At 44.8% G+C, this 23,087-nt stretch overlaps 1 protein-coding gene across 3 annotated transcripts in view; it reads right to left on the bottom strand.

The window, feature by feature from the left end:
* The window catches only part of SERTAD2 (SERTA domain containing 2), a 79,403-nt gene that overhangs the window by 25,679 nt on the left and 30,637 nt on the right, over positions 1-23,087 (bottom strand). The gene's annotated exons all lie outside the window — the stretch shown is intronic.

Below are 23,087 nucleotides of genomic sequence, written 5' to 3' on the forward strand. Positions count from 1 at the left end.
AAAAAAAAAAAAAAAAAAAACCCTACAGGAGAAATCAGTTTAATTAATGAGTATGACCAAATGCAGCCTTAGTTCTAATGCAGTATCATATATTATACGTCCAGTTGGGCAGTTGATCTTCTTTGGGTAAAATGAACAGCGATGCAAAAAACCAGGGAGCTCACGAATCAATATTCTGAGTGCAACTAACCCCTTTTGTATAGTCATTCTAAGCTTCCTACAGATTTTGATGACAACATTGGTTCCCAAATACTGCTTTTGGCTTTGGTAACGCAGGATCAGGCCTGCACAGTCTCGTAATAGAAAGCTATTGCTTGGCAGTACCAAGGCTTGTGCCACATGGTAAATTCATTAAGTAACTAAGGAAAAAACTCAACCCTTAATTCTAGGATAGCCCTCAAATACCCATACCCAATAAAAATCCCCAGCATGCGCGAACAACAGGGGTGACAAGGTTTCATCTGAAAGTAAGATTTGGTGATTTAGATGCTTTTCAGAAGGGCTACTCTTCACATACTAAATTATTAAGGAAATATTATGGAACAGGATTATCAGGAAAGAAAAAAAAAATGCAGTGTGCATTAGCTGGCTTAGTCAGAGGAGGTTTTGCTGCATTCCTCATGCACGGCGATGACTCCCTCCCTCTGTAATTCCCTGTGCACTCCCAGTCCTCTGGAGACTGTTGGTGTTCATCATCCTTGCTCCAGCTGAAAGATTGTCCTCTGACAGAGGTTCAGGCTGCCTACCGTTGCTGTACATCTCCTCACATCTTTCTGCCTTTTTATAAAAATCTGTGCTCCTTTCCAAATCCCATTCAGGCTGCATCCCCTGCAAGATGTGCTTCATTCCTGGCCCAGGCCAGACTGTTCACACTGGCACTGCCTGTACAGCAAACAGGCTCCTGAAACGGTCTCCCCTTTCCAATCCTGCTTCTTGTGACACAGTGAATTGTACTCTGCATTGAGCTGAGTTTCAGACAATTTCAGACTGCTTTTCTTTCCCTTTCAATGCTCACTCTGCAGTCTCTATCAAGAGCACAAGTCATTCCTTTCTGGAACACTTGGTTACTTTTTTGAAGAGAGGCTATGCTGATGTCCTGATATTCATCTCATACCACGGCCAGTGGATCAAGAGAGATAAAATATCTGCAGATAAAACCAAAGCCTCTGTTTTAGAGTCAAGGAGGGAATACTTCTAATCAAGAAAAAACACAGAAACGGTGGGGAAAAATAGAGAGATGGCCAGTCTTCAGGCCTAATTAACCACTGGTGTAAACAGATGTCGCTGCAATCAAGCCAGAAGACTTCGGGCCACCCACCAGTCTTGAGCACAAACCCAACACAAGCTTGAAAATCTTAACGATGTGGGGCTGTCAAACATGCAAGCCACACACACTTCAGCACAAAGGTCACCACCATGTTCCCAATGCCAAGGAACCACCTGCTGCTCCTTGTTCACCAGGGGAGAGCAGCTCTACTGCTCTGGCTTACCCTGAGCACTGCACAGACTACAACCCTTCCCTGAAGCAAAGCTACTCCTACAAACCTCTCCATGGAGCCACACATTTCTGGAGCAGAAATGCCCCCACACTCTTCCTAAGCGCTCTTGAAACCTGGAAGAAGCCTGGCTGCATAGGCAGGTTGGAATATGTTTAGCACTGCTCAACCCTGCTGAGATGCCAAAGGCTTGATAGACCAAATGGGGCCACCACTGGGGTGACCAGAGGCTTCTAGAAGTGGATGCTCCTGCTCAGATTGGTTGCATTAAAGCATTGTACAACAGTGACAACGAGTTTGAGGCTGGAAGGGCACAATCAAAATAGTGTTGTGCCTACAGTGTTGATGTAGGATGCTACACAACTTTCAATACGTTATGCAGGACTTAAAACCGTGTCACTGGAGTTTAATGTGTTTGTGCTCAGATGCATTACCAGAAAAAAAAGCCAAACCAAAACCCAAACCAACAACAAGCTATTTCAATCCTTATTTATATGAAAACATGAGTTAATACATGGACATCCAAATGAATGCACTCACCTATAGCTGCTTCTGCTGGCTGGAATACAACCTGTAGAGCATATTAATGCTCCTACGCAGTTTTGGGGGCTTGGGCCTACTGTTTAAAACTAGTTTCTGCAGCCTCTTAGAGCCTCTAGATTCAAAGAATGCTTACCAAGATAGAGGCATTTTCAAAGTAATTCAAATTTGCAATGATAAATCCTTCCTCTGACTGTTCCAGGTGCAAAATTCTTTACAGACGATGTTTATCTGTACTCCTTTCAGACAGAGGTTTCTGAGGGTCTAATTTTAAGTAAACAGTGAGTGACCTACACCACTTCTTTAAAAAAAAAAAGAGCAAAAAGCCAAAACCAACAAACCCCTATAAAACAGAAGTTGAATCTGCAGGGCCAAATTTAGAAGAGGAAGAAAAAAAAAAAAAAAAAAAGGAGCTGGCAAAAAACCTAGCACAAGAACATCAAATGTAGCAGCATTAACTCCCACTGCCATCCTGTTCCTCTACAAATAATTGAAGATCATATAGAACTGAACTCATTGAGTCAATGCAGTGAACGCACAAGTCTTTCTGTTTTAACCCTTCACAAAATGTGTGACTCCTTAGATTATGTGCAAAGAGGAGATTTAAAAACAAAAAAAAAAGCCTGAATGAGTACATCGGATGCTTTTAGTGACTATGCCTGTGGTAATGATTCATTTTGTCTTTCTACATTCCCTAGTGCTAGCACAGCTAAGAGTCAGCAGAAGCTCATACTGTATATGCAGGTAAACAGACTGTGGGTGATGTCTGCATTTCTTAACTCTACCTAAAACCACCCCGTAACCGTCAGAAACACATTTTATCTTTCCGAAGAAAAAGGGAACTGTACAAATACAAATTAATTTAGGTTCTCCTCTAACCTTTTTTTTATGTTATTTCACTTTAAAGGAAGCTGTTCATTTATAATGACCATTAGCCAAAGGCTAAAAGAGGTTTACACCTAATTAGTATTCCCAAACAAGGATGAAACACTAAATCACTGCAAACCCACCCAGCATTTAGGTTCTACCAACAGGACAAAGGAAAAAAAGCTGAAAATCCACCATTTATCATCACAGTCCCCTTCCTTTCACACCTCTTAATGCTCTCTTTCCTCCCTCAGTGGCTCTGGGGTGCTAATGTCCTTGAAATGTGGCAGGGGTCTGGAAGAGAGGCAGGGCAGCTCTCCTGTCTGGTCACACCCATATGACATAGCATGTGTGAGCATTTGCAGGGGTGCAAAAGAAAATTGTAGGGAAAAAAAGAAAGAAAGAAAAAAGAGATGTCGTGAGCAGGGATGGCACGGAGGTAGGGAAGAAGATGCTGCACGTGGCATACAGCTCCCTAAAGCCAAAAATGGTTTTCTGTGACAGCCATAAGCAGGTTGCTCAAGCAGTAATAATTTCCCCCTTTTATTTTTATTTTAGCCTTGGTGAGGGGGCAACTCAGAGACATAATTGGAGTACAGAAGGGAACAAGTCAAGGGAAAGGAGCAGACCCAAGAAACAAGGCAGAGGAGCTGCATTCCCATTGATGGTGCTGCTACGGAGTCCAGGGTCTTCCCTTGTTTGACCACTGGACAGCAGCAGGAGAAGAAAATAACATGAGGTGTATCACTGAGGCCTTCCCTGCTGCTTCTCCCAGCCACAAACTTTCCCAGCACAGATGGGATGGGCAGAAGGCTCCCAACCCCCTCTCTCTTTCACAGAGATCCACTTTCCTACAGAGGTTCAACAAACCAGTTTCTACCATATTCATTTGCAGAAGGGAAGGTGCCAACGACTGAGCCATAACTCCTGTCTGTAGAGTGAAGTACCTGCCCACCCAGAGCAGCCAGCCCCAGGCAGGGCAGAGAAAGGCACCAGCTCTTCCACAAGCCCTGGGCAGAAAGGGGCACCCTCTGCAAGAGGCTCACAGCAAGGGGCCAGCCAAGCCAAGCAGGGATGATTGTCCATCTGCTATCACTCATGCCCCAGTGCATTTTCTAATCATCCACACCCAGGGGACATTCCTAGTGTGATTCCTGCTAAGCAAAAAAGTCATAATAAACTCCAGTTACTTCACTTGCTTACCTACTACCTACAGTAGTCAACCTTCATGTTATATCTTTTTCTTTTTTCTCCCCCCTCTGAATCAGCTCTTCTGCTAACTTTACTTTACTCCTGCTGGATGTTCAGCCCCTGCCACAAGAGCAAAAGAAGTTAGGCAGATGTCAAAGTGCTGATAAGGTGACTCCACACACATACCCAAATACTATTCCCAAGCAGGTCAGCATACAGAAACCTCTTTTTGCTGGCAGTGCTCTTCAAAGGAAACTCTTTCTTCTCTGAGCAGCTGGGAAAGCGCAAGTGCCCACTGCTTACTCGAGTTGTGGTGTTCATAGAAAGAGCTGCCCCCAAGAACCTCAGTGCGTTACTCCTGCTTGCAAAAACGGAGGCCCGGCATTTGATGGGTCTGTTTTGATTTTAAACCCAGAACAACCTAAACCAAATCACCTGTGCTAGAGAAACACTGTCTTCTGTGAGATGTTCAGGTGAAAGACCTCAGCCTCCCAAGATCTTTTTGCTAGCTGCCACAGCTGATGTGGGCACAATAATGAGAAGGAAATGCATTTGTTGTTTTGAACTTTACTTTCTTTCATTTAGCAAAGGTTCCCCTTAAATAAATGGAAGTGGGGAGATCTTGGAATAAGCCTTAGCAAGTTTTAATCACACTTTTTCTTCTTGCAAGCGAGCCGTCATTCAGTAGCTAGGTGGTTCTAAATAAAGAACTCTAGTCAACAACAGGAAATAACTCCCACAGAAAAAAAAGGGCAGAATACAAACTCGCAGCAACTCTCGTACATAGCTCACAACGGCCTTTTGTTCCATGCATGTTAAGTCCAAAATCTTTACTTTTCAGAACATGTTCTTACTCTAAGTAATTAAAACTTATTTTTAACTTGTCGCAAGTATGGATCCCTTCCTTGCCTTTCTCCCAAAAATGTCACATTAAGAGTCAGAAAATCACAAGCTATCCCCATTTTCCCTCTTTCATTTAGTAAGTATGGACATTCTAGGAATGCCACATGATGACCAGGATTTTAAAAATCTACTGATGGTGGGGTTTTTATCTTTTTTCCCTTTTTTTTTTTTTTTTTTTTGGCAGGGGGAGGTGCACTGTTGTGTTCTCAGCTGCAGTTTACATCCTTCACAACGTTCAAAAACCACTGCATGTTCAGAAAGTACAAAGCACCTGGTCTGTAGGAGGGGGATAAAGGAGAAACCACACATCTCTAGCCACTTTTTAAAAACTCAGGCTAGTGTCTAGAATCATCAGCTTTTAAATTAGACAACACATCACACATCACAGGCCAATGACTGAGGACAGGCACCAAGCACAACATTCAAAAATGCACAACCAAAATCCCTTAAAGACTACACTGGTTGATTCCATCTGGTTTCGAAAAAGTGTGGTTTCAGTGTGCCAAGGGGGAAATTTTAAGATGGCTGCTGCTTGTTGGCTGCTATGGATAGGTCTCTGCAGGAGGTGGGGGAGCTTCTTTAGGAACGTTGCTATCGCCTGTGGCAAGTATGTTCTGGAACACAAACACAGATATAGCAGATTTTAGTGGCCGGCTGATTCCAGCATCTCTCCATCACCTGACGTGGCTCTGTCACATTGCAACTGAACTGTAAAACCAATTTCCATTCTAGAAATAGGTCCTGTTTGAATGATACAGCTGCAAGAACCAGGGTTACAGTTCCAGGCTGGATTTTTGTATCTGGAATATGTGAACTGGCTCAGAGTGCACGTGTGTTCGTGTGCACATGCAGCCATCAAAAGTTTACACAAAGAGCAAATCACATTTGCTTCCTAATGCAAAATGAACACACAGGCTGAAGCAACTCTACATTCAAATCTAGCTCCTAACGGGTGGTTGTATTTTATAGTCCTCAACAGTGAGTTCAAACCTGAGCTTGCAATTATAGCATTTTCTTGTTTAGAAAATAAATGTTACTGCTGACAAATCCAGACTCCTTCTGAATTTTCAGAAAGGAATAAAAATCAACGAGGTAAAGTATCCTAGAGCAGCTGTCCCACTGTTTCCCAGCTCTCACCCATTAGGTTAAATACTACAACAATTTCAGTGGGACCAGCACACTTCAAAAGATGTAGTCTCTGTCTTTTTCTCTCTCTCGCTGAATGATATTTCTGCCCACATGCACTGACACATACAGTGTCTAACAAGGCTGTGATTCATTTTCAGTTCTAGTCATGCTCACAAGTGATGCAGTGCACTAGCTGTGCCTTCAGGATCTGCGTAATTTAGCTTCATTTTCTCTGCCCCCACCCTGCATTAAGTGAAGTTCCAACAAAGCCAAGTCATCACCCACCAACTCCCCCTCCCACCTGCTTGGGGGATGTGTACAGCAGGAATCTGAATAATAATAATAATAAAATTAAATTAGTTTTTTTAGAAAGAGAGAGGAGGGGATGAGAGCTTGAGAAATATCATGAATTGTTAGAAAGCTTTCTAACAGTGAATAATGTGAGTGAATAATGATAATGGGATGTATACTACCAGATCTCTGAAGCAGCTGTATCAGTCCTGAATCATCTCCCCATACACGTTAAAAGCAGCGCTGTGTCTTGCATCGTGAATATCCTGCAAGTTCATGCTAAAAAGTGATTGACATTAAACCCGAATCCCTGATTTATAAAGGCAAACACCTCCTCAGCCTCTCCCACGGTAGCCTCGTGGTGACCATTCGCTGGTCCCCTGCCCCTTGCAGTCACTTTGACCAGGCACAAATGTCAGTGGGAGCTGTCGGCACGTCCCAACTGCAAACCTCCCGCACCCAGTGGCCACCATCCATCATGAATTACACACGGTGGTTTTGTGATACAAATTACAAGCTGCTTCTGAGCTAAACTCCATGTATTTGAGGCATGAGGCCAAGCTTGAACAAAGTGAAAGACAGGCTTTTTATTTGATAAATCTCGTTATCTCGCTGGCAATTCAAAATTCATCTCAGACACAGAAATGCATCACAAAGTAGTTCTCTAGTTACTTGGAAAAGCCAAGATGCTTTAACATGTAAGTTAAAAGGTGTTTACACCCCCACCACACTAACATTTCCAGCTGTCCTCCACCTTCAACCTGGAACTATGTTTTGACGGAACAAAAACCTTGATTTTCTAAAGAAAAACAAGTACATCACACTTCTTCAGCAAGGATTCCCAGACAAAAGCAAGTCACTGCAGACTCCTTCAAGCAGATCTTAGTGATCTGCATGATTTCCTTAATCCCTAACCAATGACACAGGATAAAAGGAATTAGCACCAAAAGCTAGAACGTACTTCAACATTACAGGTGTAATACTGAGAGGGTCATTCTCACCACATAGTTACAGTGAACTAAATAACCACTTATCACCTTTCTTCCTCTACATGAAACATCTATGTTGCGGGAGCTTTGCGTAAGGCAGGCACACCCTCCCAAGCTAAGCAGCCTCTCCTGTTGCTGACCCCCACTCATGACCAACATGAGCATGCCAGAGTAGGGATTAAATTCCCTACGTGCTGTAGAGGTCCATCTCCTTCTCTTCCTCACTCCCTAAGTGCTGATTCAGTTTGGCTGTGCAGCTCACCAGCCCACTTGTTGGCACATCCCCACTTCAAGTCCCGTAAAGAAAGAACCCAAGAGGTCACCAGAATTTTGGGCTACCCCAGGCCTAAAGGTTGGGGGAGGTGGAGTTTGTCTCTCTGCCTTCCTATCAACATCCTCTTTTCTGCCAGGAGGAGCCTGGGCTGATCAGGAGCTGAAGAAACACATTTCCTCATGGTTATTTGTTCCCAATCCATTCTCCTCCTCAGAAGCTCCCAACTATATCAAAGGAATGAAGGAGGGACCACAGCCAGGGAAGGGCTGATCTACATTTCTGATGTGTAACACACATGACTATGAAGGGGCCAGATCATCCCATGAAGCTGGTATCATGAAGGGCTCTAGGAGCTCTGAAACATTTGGAGGAGGATAATTCCTGGGGTTGGATACTCATTGGGAGTAACGGGTCAGGCCAGGAAAGCAGCGGACTGTCATTTCAGCAGATGGGCTACTGCCTCATTTTGCAAATTGAAGAAATGAAGCACAGGCAAACTACGGGGCGGCTTATTGTGGAAATGAAAGTCAAGGCTGTGTGTTTTGATTTCCAGAGCGCTCCACACAAGTCCAGCCTTCCTCATCCACAAAGTCATGCTGTAAACATCCTCAGGGCAGGGCCTACACCTCTCATTTGCTTTATGTCTGTGGCTTCCCATCTTCCACAGTTTGCAGATCCCTTCACGCTTTCCAATAGGGCTGTGCATTTAAACCTGCTGACAACAGGCTTGCTTTCCCTGGCTTTCCTGCACATCTTGCACGTAGTTCGTGGATCCTCATGAGTCTGTTCTCTGTGGCCCTCTGCAGATTCCTATGTGTCCCTCTGCAGATTTCTATGTGCCCCTCTCTTCCTACCTATCCCTACACACCACAAGAGCCAGCAGCAGGAATTTTCAAACTGGCCTTAACTCCATCTAGTTGCCCTAATTCAAGACAAAAGCACAGATCTTCCCTGTCATTTTAGCATTTCCCATCTCAAGGTATGGGAGCTGTTGATCTCCCACATGAAAATGCATTATGCTGTCAGCCCAGCCTAAGGGCTGTTATTTAATTTACTTGAGGAGGTAAGTGAAAGCCCCTTCATGCAAATGCTTACAATGTGATCTGGAAAACAGCAGGCGTAATTAGATAAAATGGCAGCAAAGCCCACCAGGGAAATAATGTTAATTCATGAGGATTTTCCTCTCTACCTCCCTCTCAGCAAGGTTTGAAGCCAAGGAGGGGAGGAAAAAAAAAAGAAAAGAAAAAACCAGAATGCACCTCAATGATCTATCAAGTAGAAAAACAGGACAGCAACCAGTGGGGTCATCTAAAAGATGCCTCTGCATGACACCCCTAGCAGGACTGGCAGCTCATGCTCTTAAGTGATGCAGCACTGAAAGCAAAAATTGCTCTGTCACTGTCATAAGTTAATCTGAGTAGAGACATAATGAGCCATCACCCCTAAACTTCACATCCTCTCCTGACCAAGGCTTAGCCAGGCCATGGAGATTTCTCACATGGGAACATCACTGCAGCCCCCTGACTCCACTAACAATAACAACACCAGAACTCCTTTGCAAGTCTTGAAAGAAGATCTGGCATTTCCAACCCACTCATGAATTCTTTCCCTCAAAAATAGCCAGGAAAGGGTTCTGACCAAACTGTCACTTGGTGGTAACGGGGATCATGAGGGCACCCTGATCCCAGCACATGGGACATCCAATGGAGAGAAGCTTTCCCAGTGACCTCAGGAAACCACAGCTCTGTGTTTCTGTTGCTGCCACCTTCTCCCTCCTACCTAGAAGCCAGCCAGGAAAGCCACCGCCTGATTGCTGACCTGCCACTACCAAAATGGATTCCAATTAGCCAACTCACTCACAGCTATTAGGAAAGAGAGACATTTTTTGTTGTTGAGTAATTACTCCTCATGAAATGGCTTACATCCCTAGTTGATTAGGTCACAACACACTGTGAACAAATTGATGTAACAGAGATATCTTTAACCTGATAAATTAAGGCATACTTTCTCAATATAGAAAGCTTAATTGAAGCCATGCATGGGGTATTTACCAAAGGCATCTAGAAACAGAACTGTAACATGCACAAACAAACAACAGTTGAAATCCAAAGACAGCAGCCCATACACAACCAACTTGCTTATTTATTGGAGGGGGAAAAAAAAAGAGCTAGTTTGTCTGCTTACTGTGAGGATAGTAAATGACTCAAAGTGAACAGAGTAGTTTGACATCACCAGTTAAATATGTAAAGGCAGAATTCAGGTGGCACATGTGAAAGAAAAGAGATTTTGTTTGCTTGCTTCCCTACATACTTTCCCCCAGCTATCAGGGGAAAGGCTTTTTTTTTTCCCTAGTCAGGGATTTACTTGCTGAAGCAATTCAAGATACACAAAGTTTATAGAAAGCCTGAATAACCACACAGTAAATGTGCCACAGCGAGGGTTCCCAAAATACAGCCCATGAAGTCCCCGCAGAAGAATCTTGAAGTCAGCCTGGGTTGTATTGCAAATAAGTTTGATCACATTTACTCTCCCTTCACCAAGTCCTAATCTTTAATGTTCCTCCACAAATAAAACTTCATCTGCCTGGAGAACAGCAGCTCCTCCACCATTTCTATCAAGTCATCCATTGTAGTACACTGGTTTATTTAAAACAAACCCAACTGCCCAAGCCCATAAATACCAACTGCTTCCTGATTTTGGGACTTGCCCATCTATTAAAAAAGAAGCCGTTCACTTTACAGACCGTGGCCCTAATCTTTGAAACAGTTTTGCCTGTGCTTAGCAGGAGCATATGAGCACTTCGGTCCAATGTAAGCATTTGCTGAAGTGAGGCCAATGTTTCCTGTTGTAGTTAAAAGCACATTATACAGTTAGGATGGAAAAATATGTCTGCGACACAAAATCAACCCTTCTCTTCCCATTTCAGGATGAGGGGGTCGGGAAAGCACTCTCAATGTAAATATATGTGACAAGGGCCCTGGTAGAGTGAGTGCCATGAACAGCTTTATACTGTGTTGGCTTTCTAAGTCGGGAAACCAACTGGGTGTCATTTAATCTCCCAGATTAAAATCACTTAGCGAATATTGTATTGTTTCAGTGCTCTCACTGTCAGCGCAGCGCTGGGGGCCTCGCCGGCGCTCTGCTGCTCGCTAACTCACCACTAATGAAACCTCGCGCAGGAGCAGCTGCCGGAATCTGTGTCAAACTGCATCTGGCACCCATCTATCTTCCAGCCATCTAAATTCACCTCTGAAATCATACAAAAGCAGCCGCAGAGCTCCCTGCAGCCACTCCAACACACCAGGCTTTGTCTCATCAAGCCTGTTAAGCAATTTAAAGCAATTTATTTTTTAAATTTGCCTTGTGTTTTACAGCGGCAGCTTTCACAAAAGCAGCGAAGAAGTTAAAAAAATTGGGGGGGGGGGGGAAGGAAAAAAGTCCCCCCCTTTTCTTTTGTTTTTTTTTGGGGGGGGTTTTTTGGTTTTTTTTTTTTTTTTTCCCCCTTTTTGAAAAGAAAGCCTGTCAAGCTCTCAGTAGACTATCATTAAACCAGTTTTGGCTGAAACTGTATGTTTAGGGGTTTTCCAATGGAGACACTCTGGTGCCTGCAATACTCAGACAGGGAGGGGAGGCTTCTATACAATTGTTGAATTGTTGTCATGGCTGTTAAATATGCTGTAGCACAAATACCCAACAGGGCTGAAGGTTTGTCGTGTATTGGCTCTGGAGAGGTATCAAAACTACTGTTATTAACTAGCAGATAACTGAGTTATACAAACACTGAATAAAAGATTCAGACAAAAGTTTTAAAAGGTTTATTAACTTCACTCCAAACCCTTCCCCCCTTTGCCCCCCTCACCTCCCAACTGGAGCTTTAAGTACTCTGTAAATTAAAAATATTTTACATTTACTGTAGCGTTAATTTGACTGAGTCTCCTCTAACGTTTGGGGTAAAACTGTCTCTTCTCTCTTTGAATTTTCTGCAGAGGACAGGAGTTTTGTTCCACCATCTCGTTAGGCTCATGAGTGGCAGTTTGAGAGAGTGGCACAGTAAAGCCATGACTTGCTGACTAAAACAGGTCAATGAAAAACAGGCTAGTGACTGAAATTGAAACTTCTCATTTCTCTCAAGAAAAGGGTGCATTGTCAAGATAGAGTCTAGCATGTCTATTAAGCAACTTTCAGAGCAGCAGTGCTCAGCACAGCAGCACCGCAAGCTCCCCAGCGCGAGAGGAGGGGACATGTCCCCTGGCACAGGCACAGCCCCAGCGCCCGGCCAGGCCCCGCCGGGACAGACGCCGTCCTCTCCACGCCAAAGCCCAGCCAGCTGCCGGGAAGGAGCATTAAAGAACACAGCGTGCAGAGGGCAGGGGATGTGCTGGGCTCCCCTCCCAGGCTGAAGTTGTCCATCCAGCCAAACAGGTCATGATCCAGGTCTCAGTGACATCCAGACATACGGCATGGAGGACTCTGGGTGAGTGTGCCAGGCCTTCCGTAAGGGCAGTGGTGGGTGAATTTGGGAGGCGTTTCCTAGACTGAATGCTACAAACTGCAGGAGCAGGAGAAACAGGATCTAATTAAGAAACACCATCTAATTAAGGTGCATTTTCCCCACGCAGATTCATACACATCTCTCCAGGCTATAGGGTCCTCATTTCTTGCTTCAACCCAAACCAGACTGACTGTATTTTGCATTTCTATGACAATTTGTTCTCAGCATTTCTCAGGAAGAAGCACAACGTACTCCTATGAAAATGATCACATGCTCACAGATACCACTGTCTCTACTGCTAATTCCATTGTGTCCATCCCCTGTGCAGCTAACCTTTTGCAGCAGCTGAAACAATCTGAAAAAAAATGGAAGTGGGCTCCTTTCCTGTGAGCTTCCCAAAGTAACTACTTCGACAAGAAATTGCATTCCTGAGCAAAGGCTACCAGTCCCACTGCTGGCATTGCTGCTCCTCTACCCACTAGCTAAAAAGGAGATTTGGATATGCCCTGCATAGGGTGACTTTATAGGGATGTTCAAAATGAAATCACCAACGCTGAGAGGCTGACCGAGTATCCTGGGCAGCCCCCTCCAGCCCCCAGTTGAGCTCAACAGCAGGACTGACAACAGCCCCAGGATTGTGGCCACCAGGAAAAGCCACAGAGATCGACAATTCATTTTTTACAGGCCAATGGGCTGACCTCTGGGCAGCAGTGGAACAAGTCAGCATAAAGGTGACAAAGCTCTGTATAACATTATAAATCATCCAAACCAACCAGCAGAAAATCCACGCGCTGATCAAGTTAGCTTACACTGCCTCTTTTTCTTCCCCTGTGCAAACAGTGTCCTCTCCCTCATCACCTCCCAAGGCCCATCTGGAGGTATCACGAGGGGCGTTCTCACATCCTGCTCCCTGAAGAAGCCAGTCCTGCTCGCCAAGCACTCACCAACGTCACGCCAAGCGATGACGCAAGCCATGACGGTTGTCCAGGTGGTGGGGTGTGACCTATTTTTGGGCTACAGGGGTTTGGTTTGGGAGGAATGTGCAATGTCTAGTGATGGAGGTGGGAAGAGGAGCAAATTGTTGTAAGAAAGTCAGAAATTGATCTTATATCCTATGTACTGGCTCTGTGTTTTTAGAGGGAAGTAAGAGGGCAAAACAAAAGCAGTGCCACAGCCTCAGGATCTTAACATCAATCTGGAGTGGAAGTAAGAAGGAGAAAGCATCCCCACTGTAGGAAGCAGAAACTCTTGCTGCTTACAGAACTAGCATGTCCCCAAAATCTGGTTTCCTTAACAGTATATGGCACCAAAAGGGGAAATACTTTAAAGACACAAAGGCATTTTGCTCCTCCCTGCCTTCCAAGAAGCATATGCATTCAAAAACAACCTGTCCAGCACCACTACCAGCTGTCTCAGGTTTTATGCACGTATAAGCTGTCCTGTAACTGGCACAAATGTTCATTTACCAAGTGGAGTACTTCTTCAGTCATTCTACTCTGACATGATATATGCAACCTAATGAGCTCCGTAGCAACAGAGTAAATTTTCACAGCTAATTCTCCCTCTTGCAGGATTTTCTTTGGCATTGGGCTGAAGTATGGTTGGTTTGCTTGTCACTTGATGATTTTGCCATATTTTAGAGCAGCTCTGCTGACCCAAAAGGACAGCAGCACTGTCCTACACAAACAAGCAGTATTTCAAACTCTGCAGCATTGCCCTCAAGTTGCAGTCCAGTGGGCATCCCACCGAGGTTGTGAAGAAAAGGGAAGCAAATGCACTTGATTCGCACAATGCACAGCACTCCTTTAATTAAAGGAGACTCTCAGCTGGTCTGTACCTACTTTCCTGAAATCTTTGGGGCTTTCCAACCCTTCCAGCCCCTTCATCCATAGGGAGCTCTCTGCAGATACCTGTCCTAGCACTTTGTCTGGCATACACAAGCCCGACAGAGCTGTGGTTGGTTTGTATTATGTGGCATGTGCACACTGCCTATAAAGAAAACAAACAAAACCTCTCCAAAATAACCCGTTCCGTGTATTGATCATGAAAAACTCCTCAGTTCCAATTTCCAGGAACTCCTACAAGAGCAGGCAAGCCTTGGTGCCTACATCCTTTAAATATAATCTGAAGGGAATTAGTGTTTCAATAATAAAGGGAAGCTTTTTTTTAATGGGGAAAACCAGAAAACCGAATGGAGCTTCTTTATATCAGGTGCTGTGTTCATGTAATGAGTTCTTTTGTAGTGTAATAGTTTTCAAAACAGGGCAGCCAAGAATTGCTTTTTCCAGTTATCTATAAATCAGGGCTGGAGAGAAAAGAAAACAGTTCCAGAGTGTGGTATGCATCAGTCTGAGCAATCACTCCAGCTAGTCATGCAGGTAAACAGCCACACAGCATCAATTAGCAACACAAAAAAAAGGGGCCATCTACAAAACAGAGTACAGGAAAAAAAAAAGCTTACAAGTTTGCCAACCAGCCACTTATCTGTTTAAAGAGAGGGAAAAGGGAGCTACCCCAAATCGTAGGGGTCATCAGAAGAAGGCAGAGATCAGAGCACGGAGCAGTATGGACAGAGCAAGGGAGGATGCCTCCTTAATGAAGAGGTAAAGAGAAGAGAGAAATTGGGCCGGGGGCTTGCAGGCAAATAAAAGTTACACACAGCTGCAAACTGGCACAGAAAGAGCTCCGAAACAAGGAGGTGGGGAGAGAAAGGCAGTGGGAAGAGGGGGATCTAGACCTAATTATGGCAGAAAACAATTTGGGTGCTTTTTTTTTTTCTTGTTCCACATTCATCTGGATAAAAATAATAAGGACTGAAGTGTGAGTCCAAGAGGCCAAGGATGGCAAAATTTACCACACTAGAAGCAAAAGATGACCCAGTTTGGACAAGAAGTTTAAGCAGAAGAAAATCAAGAGAAGAGAAGGAAGCTTGAAAACTTGTGTAGAGAAGATAACAGCAGGATTTAGCAACCATAAGGAATAGGAAGGGGGATGGGTAAGGAGAGGGGACTTAAAAACAGAGTTGCAGCTATGTTTCATGGCACTAATTCAGCAAAGAAACAGCCTCAAATGGATGTAAACAATGGACTATTCATTAGGGGTTTCATTCCCTGCAACCCAGCAAACTATTGTCTGCAAGTTTTAAATACTCCCTTCACACACACACAAACTAAATTACAGAAAATGTGAAACATCAGATAATCTCAACAACGTGTCTCAAAATCACTGCCCTCAAGCATGCACTATGCTTGGCAGACTCTTCTTCCAACCATCTGCCAGCACGTGGAGGAAAATAAATAATTAATACACATCTGGGGTCAGACTGTGAGCTACAGCACCCAGCCTGAAACTCATGCCTGAGCAAAGGACAGGCAGTGACTAACAGCACATGTGGATTGAGCTCTGGGGAGCCTTTCCAAGCTGTCCCACCCTAAGCATCCTGTCCACCTTGCCACGGGACCCTCCCACACTGACAGAAGATGATGTGTGCTTCTATCCCACACTACCCATCTGACACGGCAGCTGAACAAGCAATTCAAAGTTTGGGGCTACATTTTCAGTTGCAGAAGGTTCAAATTTCTCCTGATGCCACTATTACAGTAAGGGGCAGCTTGGATAGGCAGAAAATATGTTTGACATCTGTATTTGCTCATCTGGTAGAGCTCTCCAGTAATACCCCTTCCTGAGCACCAGGGTACACAACAGGGCATGCAGGTGTGATCCAAATATCCTTGTCTTGTTCTCAAAGGTGATTTGGCTCTTTGGACTGCCCCAGAGCAAGCCTCCAATCCACAGCCCTTCAGAGGGAAGGGGTTTGTTTTTCCCAGGAAAGGGCTAGCGACCATGGAAGGCATTTGTAAGGGCAAGATGGAAAAAGAGGCAGAAAACTTGGGCTTTCTTTTTCCCCATCGATATGAAAGCATCTGCATAAAGGACCTTCCACAGTGCATCCTTCCTGTACTCATAGGCAAAGGCTCAAAGGACCTCTCGTCTGCAGAGCGGGAGAGCACAGGCTGTACGTCCTCACTCAGCATCTCTCATGCCTGATAGGATGTGACCTGTCTTTCAGGAATTTGGAGGACTGCAGAGAGAAGCTCCTGACAAGAGGCTGTCTCACAGCTTTTCTTCCTCTTGCCAGGGTCCAAAGGTACATTAGCACAATGACTCTGCTCAGTGTTAGATCACATTGCTCCCATCAGGAATTACACACATGTAAGGAGACCTTGGGCTCCCTTCAGGTTCTCACCCAACTTCTTTAAATTCCTACTGCTAGCACTGAAGGTCTGTAGAGATGAGGGACAGAATCACAGAATCTGTTGAGTTGGAAGGGGTCCACAAGGATCATTGAGTCCAGCTCCTGGCCCTGCACAGAATCATCTCCCAGAGTCACACCATGAGAAGGGACAAGTCTTTTCTTACCCTTAGTTTTGGGCATATGGGCAACAACAAAGCACCTAATTTTGTTTTGTCTGCTACCCAGAAGTGCTGTGTGTTTCATTAAGCAGCAGTGGAAGCATGCAAACACACAGCCCACACAGGGAAAAACTGGCCTGGAAAAGTGGCAGGAGGGGAAGAACTCAGTTTTAATTCGTGTCTTTCATATTGCATGGACTCTTTTTGTTCATGTTACACTGTCCACAAGCAGCACACACAACAAATCACTGTCCACCAAACTGGGAAAAATAAAGACAGAAAAGCTGAAAATACACAGATTCATTTATGGTTCCCCTCTGATCTCAGCATGCTTCACATTTAGGGTTCATGGAGCATCTCAGATAGACACAGACACGCTGACAACTACCACAGTTTAGGGACACCTTCACAATTGCCACATGGGCAGCAAGAAGCAAAGTGCTTGTGTACAACACTGAAATTCCCCTTCCTAGCTCTCTGAAAAGCCCCCAAGGCTGTCTCCAAAGGCAGCCTTTGGGGTTATAGGAGATGGGCCCCAGAGCTTCTGCAGCTCTGTATGTGTTTCAATTTTAACCTACACTTTCAGTGTGAAGGGAAGACAATTTCTACTTCTTTTCACTGTAAGGATAGCCAACAAAATGTGAACTGAAGGTTGGGCAGAAAAACTGAGGAAGCACAGAGAGTGGGTGTTGTAAGTCACGTGTGGTCTCCAGCATATGGATAACAGTCACACTTAAATAAGGAAATCAAATGTCAGTCCACTACTACCCTGTCCAAAATTAATCTCTCTACTGATTCCCAAGAAGATCCAGCTTCAAAAGCTGAGCTCCTGCTCGCAGGAAGAGGCAGATAGTAGAAAACCCACACAGGGAAATACCTGGAGTTTGTTCTGCTCCTCTTTTACCCAAAGTCCTTTTTATTAAGTGCTTTTCACTGAGCTGTACTAGAAAAGGAAGCAGGAGAGGAAGGGGGCAGTGGGAGGAGGGAAGGGGGAAATACAGCATTTCCCATCAGCTCTACCAAAGGAAAGGCATGGTGGGGAAACAGAAGGGATGGCTGCAGATCATTCCCAGCCAGACAAGTGCAAAAGAGGAACAAAAAGGAGTAACACATGGAGATCAGCAAAAGAAAAACCAGCACACAGGGGGAAGACCAAGAGAATACACAGGAAAGGAAAAGACAGTGAGGAGGCTCTTCTGGTGGGACGAACTACTGAGGAAACAGCCAAACACACACCACCACTCTAAGAATCAAACAGAAGCAGCTGAAGGTTCAAAGAAAGCATCCTAACACAGAGGAGAAGAGGTTCTGTCTGAGAAAGAACCATGGTCTTGAAAACCCCAACAAGAAAAGAAATGCTAGATAGAACGTGGTAACAAGAAGGTAAAAAAAAAAAAGAATACAGGGGTTTGGATTTTTTACACACTGAAATCTTTCACTCAAGTTCATGTCTAACTTGGAAAGCATCAAACCTCAATTTCAGCAGAAAAGATTCAAGTTTGAATTAGTCAGCCCATAAAGGATATTTAGTCACCACCTCTAATCAGCCTCCTATCACAACCAAGGACATGCCAAATATCTGAAGCAGACTAAGTTTAAAAACTAAAACAGTACCAGAAATAGTAACAATTCCTGGCTGAGTCACATTTTAAGCTACACACATTACCCATTCAAAGGATTTAATGTGAACATTGTTATTGTTGAAACTTGTTGCTTTGCCTTATTTTGGTAGCTCAGATGAGTAGGAACAACATTTCCTGTACTATGGACGAGATGCTTTTTGATCCTTACGGGGTTTTTCCTTCCTCTTGTTCCCAGCCTTCAAACACCTCTATTGGTGGGAACTTTCCTTGCAGACAGTGTCCTTCCCAAGGACAGACTTAGAGAAAAGATGACTTTCCTTAGAGTTTTAACATAGACATGGGGGCTGATGAAAATGGTCGCTTGGGTGTATGCATGGTGTGGGCCAATGAAGCTGCAACCAAATGTCTTCACTCTTTCTCCTGTAACTTGATACCTGGCTTTAGCGATCCCTCCAGCTCTTGAATTAGGAATGGAAAACATGAGAGCTCTGTTTCACAGCAAAGGTTTAGAGACGGGGGAAGGAAAAAAAAAAAAAGGACGTATTAGGGCTACTTGCAAACAGTATTTGCTTTACACTGAACTTAAACACCTGACACCACCACATGTAGGCTCTGTGTATCCCCAAGTATCTATGGGCACCCGTGCTACAAAGCACTGCCCAGCTCTGTCAGAGCTGGTGGTTTGAAGCCTGACCCTGAATTGGGCCTAAAGCTTGATTTCTAAAGCAATTCCCTTTACTTCGTGCCTCTCTGCTCCAACTGCTCTGGGTGCAAATAATGGCATTTGAAAGCAAACAGCTACTGCTAGTGCTGAGGGAGCAAGATATTAAAAACTCCAATAGCTGTTTTTGTGCATAACTGCAGTTTGTCGTGAGAGTATAACAGGATGCTGGGCTGAAAGCTTTATGAAAATGGTGTCCCTAATCGTCACACTCATTTCCAAGTCCTTTGAAAAATATTTTTAAAGCATCTGTCTAGTTACATGTCTTGTTACGTGCTCTCAGCCACAAATTGGCAAATTTCAAATCCCGAAACAGAGCACAAGAAACCTTCCCCAAACACGAGCTCTCTCAGCACTTTGTGGTATCCCTGGCCTTCCCAGACTGCTCTCATGCACCAGGGAAGGGTATAGTGTGCTCGCAGGCTCACCAGGAAAAACCTTTTCCCTGAGCATTGTGGCTCAGCCATTTCAGTGACACAATTACAGCACTTGCCAAGGAGCTTGCATCATGTAACATGCTGCGAGGCTTTTCACGGCAACACGGCTCGCAAGCTTCCCTTCAGGGGCCCATCCCAGAACGCCCTGCTGCAAAATGCTGCAGCTCCCAGCCCCCGCCAGCTTATCCCACCTCCACAGGAACAGTAGCAGGGATCCTGCACCTCTTTTGGTCCTTCAGCCCTGCGGAGCTGAGTTTAACGCTCCCTTCCAGTGTTTACAGGGAAGGATGACTGTCACCTTTCAGAATACCACCAGTCATCTTTGCAAGAAGGTTGTGATGTAAATCAGGTGGGAAAGTGATAAAGAACCAGCAAAACCACTTTTGCTGTGTTCTCAGGACTATGAATTTATGGTACCACTGCTTGTTTGACAGAGGTCAAATTTGAGCTAATGCAGGATTAAATTCTGCCTGTGGAACCACATGATGCTAATGGCAGGTAGTGCTGAAGATCCAGGTGGAAACAAAGCTTAACTTTGCCTTCTTCCACTATAACATAAGAGCACTCAGATTTACAGACTGGTGACAATATTTCTAAAACAACAGGCTATAGCCATGCCATGTATCAATAAAGCTGGAGCTTTGCTGGGATGGTGAGGAACGAGCAGTGTGCACTGCAAACTAAAGAGTACAAACACACAGCAAATTAAGCAGTTTGTTCCTGAGCTGAGGTTTGTAGAGATCTGATGAGCTGCAGGATATTGGCTCTCCATCTTGCTTCCAGCTGCTTCTACAGATGTCCAGGCTCCTCACTGCCAAGAAGAGCTTGGAGGCTAGTGAAAGCAGCTGGAAGAGAAGGAGGTGGAGGAGGAGTCAGGCTTCCACCCTCTGGGGAGGGCACAAAGAGGAGGAGGAGGAGGGAAGCAGGCACTGCCCACATGCTCTACCACTCTGGCTGAATGTGCTGACCACTGGGAAAAGGCGTAATGTCCAAGGAGAGGGGAATGAGGAACTTTGGAGTGTTTTTTCTTTTTTTCCCTTTTTCCCCTTTGTTTTTTTTTTTTTAAGGAAGCTAGGGAAGAAAATTAGGTCACTGAGTAGCATCTCTGCAAGAATGTGGGAGCAAGGAGGGCAGAGATTCAAGAAAGAACCAACAAGGAGAGGGAGGGAGTCAGAGAATCAGAGAGAAATAAAAGTGATGAAATATTAGTGGTGTATGCAAGAGCAAGAGAATCACTGAGCAGATGGGAGGAGGGAAGAAGAAATGATTAATAAGGAGTGTGAGGCCCTTCCCCCTCCCTCAAGCAGGACTAATCATGTGGAAGACAGCTAAAATCTTACTTCCTAATATTGCTTTGCTGCAGTAGCTGCTACATGATGGAGGAGAGCAAGCCCATCCCCAAGACAAAAACCTCCCCTAAAAGATGGGAACAAACCCCTCACAACACAACCACGATATTTTGGCTGTTGGTGCTAAAGAGACATCTGTCAGGATGGATCTGTCACATCCTGAGAGCTGACACCTGGTGCTCCTGCAGGACCACCAAGTCCTGCAGTGAGTCTAAAGCCACATTCCTGCTTTCACCCTGGTCACCTCCCCTGCCTCCAGCCTTAGAGAGGAAAATGACTGGCCTTTCCATGCAAGCCAAATGTGAATGTTCAACCTCCCTACACCAGCAGCCAAAAAATCTCATTGCCTGACATCAGAGCACACCTCTGACCAAGCATTTGTGGGGCTGCACCTGGATACGAACACGCTGCCTCCTCAGCACAAAAGCACAGGGTGAGCTTTGCCATTACAGCATCGATCAGAGGTGCAGGTCAGCTCTGCAGCTGCCCTGCTCTCCTCGACTGACTGGGCCCAAGCCAGCTCTCCTGCAATGGGAAGCACAGGCTCCCTTCCCACCATGTGTTTCTCAGGCTTGGCCATCACAAAGCAGGAGAGAAGAAGGGCCATTGCCACAGAAACAGTTCCAGATAAATACATTTGCTAAAAAGAGGCTCCCGTGGATTTCTGGTGACAGCCTGTCACCGGGACTGCTCTGCACAAAGCTCCCACAAGACTCAAGTACACAGTCCTCTTCCTGAAATATATGCTAAACAGCTTATTGCTTCCCACGTTTTACAGGTGCTAACATGTTCATCCATCCCCTCACTTTTTTCTTCCATGGACTGAGCAACCCCAATACCTTCACTTTCTCTGTAAAGGTCATGTCTGCTAAATCATCCATTCATGCTATTTTCCTCCTTTTCTTTTTCTTTTTTTTTTTTTTTTTTGACCCACTTATGAGTTGTTTTGCTGTTTTTAAAGGCTGTGAGCAGAAAACTGGTTCAAGACTCCAGCTGAGACCTCACCAAGCTGAGCTGAGTGGAAGGATCGCTGTACTCTTTTGGTTATAAACCTCAGCTTGCCTTTTTCACAACTGTACGAGGCTGGTGACTCACAGTCAGCCTGGAATCCACCATCAACTCCATCCCCCCTCTGCAGAGCTGCTGCTCAGCCAGCCATCTCCCATTCTGGGTCTGGGCAGCCCATTATTCCCACCTAAGTTAACAACTTTGTGCTTGTCCTTTTCTGAATAACCTCTTATTTTCTCCACTTGGTCAACATTTTAAATCCTAACCCTGTTCTCAAGAAAACTCAAGAGCTCCTCCCACGTCAGTATCATTTGCAAGTGTAATCAGCACCCACAGCAGAAAAATCCCCACTGCGTGTTAGTTCTGGGGACGACGCCCAAGAATTGACCACTGGGGATGCAAACTGATCCTAGAGCATTTGTGACATTGCACCCCACAACACCCAGGCCCTGGAATTTCCCTGGGAGTAACCTGAGAGTCACAATAAAGTGTGGAAGACAAAGTTGTTACGGATATCATGCAAATATGCTGGGCTTATGATGGACCACTGTGCTCTGCCACAGGACATAATAAAAACAATTCAGATCAAGTGCCATGCTGCTATTTAACCCAGTGTAAGGGAGATGACTGCAGCTAATTAAAAACAGAAAAAGTGCAAAAGCCTCAGCAAGACAAAAGTGAAAAGGAGCATTTGCCTGATCATGGTGGTGGAGCATTCAGCAGAACTGTGATGTCTCCTGCAAGAAACAGGCATGCTCCCCTAAAAAACTTACACCAGCAAGCATCACTCCTTCTACAGTATTCATCAAAGCTATTTCAATCCACACAACACCTCTTTTCCACCAGACATTGCTTCTCTCCAGGGCTTTGACACTACACTATGATGGCAAATATCTTTAGACTGATACAAAGTGAGCAAAAATTCAACTGTGGCTACAGGCTAGGAGGCAGACATAGGCAAAAGGGGTGGCTGTGTTTGCCTCAGACAACTGACCTGGAAGAAAGGACCCGAAGGCATTTCACACCCAGGTTCTGGTCACCATATATAGCTCATGGGCAATATGGCAGAAGGGCACTTTGATCCCAAGCAATGTTTCAGGGCAGCAAATTGCAGCTGTACTATGGGACACTGCTTATTAATCCTGTAGCAAAACATACTGGGCTATAAATTCCATCAATTGCCCACTGTTTAAAGAAATTAGTTTTCTTTAGAAGAGGACCATGCTGTTATAAACACACCTGACTCAAGTCCATCTGATCCCTCCCCCATTTATGTAGGTGGAAAGACTTTTGTCTTTACCCTGGGAAATACAATGGTCAAAATTTGACATGTCCTTTTACTCCCAGTGCTGATGCAGAAGACAAAAAAGAACAAAACCTAGTCTGCGTTTGCTGTTTCAGATTT

This window comes from Corvus kubaryi, unplaced genomic scaffold (genome assembly GCF_017639235.1).
Source record: "Corvus kubaryi isolate FWS band 111438036 unplaced genomic scaffold, C.kubaryi_AGA036_p1.0 37386, whole genome shotgun sequence".
Lineage (NCBI taxonomy): Eukaryota > Metazoa > Chordata > Aves > Passeriformes > Corvidae > Corvus > Corvus kubaryi.